The sequence below is a fragment of the Parasteatoda tepidariorum genome, chromosome 9 (assembly GCF_043381705.1).
Source record: "Parasteatoda tepidariorum isolate YZ-2023 chromosome 9, CAS_Ptep_4.0, whole genome shotgun sequence".
NCBI classification, from domain to species: domain Eukaryota; kingdom Metazoa; phylum Arthropoda; class Arachnida; order Araneae; family Theridiidae; genus Parasteatoda; species Parasteatoda tepidariorum.
Genome location: NC_092212.1, coordinates 61,449,765 through 61,451,338, shown reverse-complemented (window position 1 = coordinate 61,451,338; position 1,574 = coordinate 61,449,765).

The following is a 1,574-nucleotide window of genomic DNA, read 5'->3' as shown; positions in this document are numbered from 1 at the left end:
GTTTGATCCCATGGGCTGGTTCGGGTGTTCTGGTAGCGGCTATATTTCTTTCTCACCTTAATCCATTTAACAACCCCTCCAATTTTAATACACACTCACGCATTTTGTTTTTTCTTTGTTGTAACAGTAAGACATTTTCGGCTCGTAAAATATCTTAACCTGAATGAAAATGAATTGGTCTGGGAAAAAAATAAATAACTGGAAATAAGTATATAAATAGCGTTCCCAAAGAATTTCAACCAGAAATAAATACCAGAGGGGAGCGAATTATTGCATTCTCGCAGTAAGTAAATCAGTTTAACCCTTTATATGTAGTAGCACGGTTATGTTAATTTTTCTTAAGTTGTTGTTCATTTACGTCGCACTAGAGCTGCGCAATGGGCTATTGGCGACGGTCTGGGAAACATCCCTGAGGATGATCCGAAGACATGCCATCACAATTTTGATCCTCTGCGGAGGGGATGGCATCCCCGCTTCGGTAGCCCGACCACCTGCACGCGAAGTCGAGCACTTTACGGTAGAACAGTTTAACGAGGACAAATACCGCACACCCTTTGTCCCTTCGCAGGCTGATCCAAGTGGTCACCCACCCACACACTGACCGCAGCCAGTGATGCTTGACTTCGGTGATCTGCTGGGAACCGTGTCTTAACGATCAGTCCACTGCGGGACTAATTTTTTTAAAAATTTTTTTAATAATTTTTTTTTTAAGTGTTGAGGTCGATTAATATAAATTACAACTAAAATTACTTTGATTTTTAAGACGATTTTTTGAGGGGAAGCTATGAAGGATTGGTTATAATTTTGAACGAAACCTTAACGCACATGAGAAAAAAGCTCTTCAGTTTCTGCATCTTTTCTTGATTTTACACGCATTTTTCTTACCCGTATTAATGTAAACGAAGCCCTTTATTAGTATTTTTTCCCCTGGTGTTGTTAGCTGATGGCCACACAAACTCTAGGTCCACCGACATTTAAAAATTAATGAAGTTGATGGAAGATATATTTCCCACTGCCTAATTAGAGGTTAAATGTCATTAGTAATAATTTGGCTTCTAACTACTCAGATCCGTTTGAATTCTTGAGGCGTTGATGGACCTCAAAAGATCAACATTCGAGTTAATTTGGTAGAATGACTTAACGAACGATCCGGAACAGTTAGCATTTTGCTATTTATAATAAAGATGCTTCTATTTACATTTTCGGACGATGTTTATTCATATTTTGGATTATTCTTTATTTTTTCAGCATTTTAATTAATAATATATCGGAGATTTTATGAAGTTATATATTGCTGTTGTATGTAAATACCTGTGAGAAATATAAAATTATAAAAATGCAAATTGTTGTTCTTTAATTGCGATTTCTCACATGGTAATATTTGGGTCTGGAATTTCTTATCGAAATTCTTTTTAAAAGTTAGAATAATATGAAGCACTCGATAATGATTTATAAGTAATCTGAAGTTGATTAACGCACTATGTTTTTGAATTACTATTTTTTCTGAAACATTATTTTTCCTGGTATTTGTTAGCTCTATATGTCAGTTTGGTTGTCCAGACAGGTGAGGCATA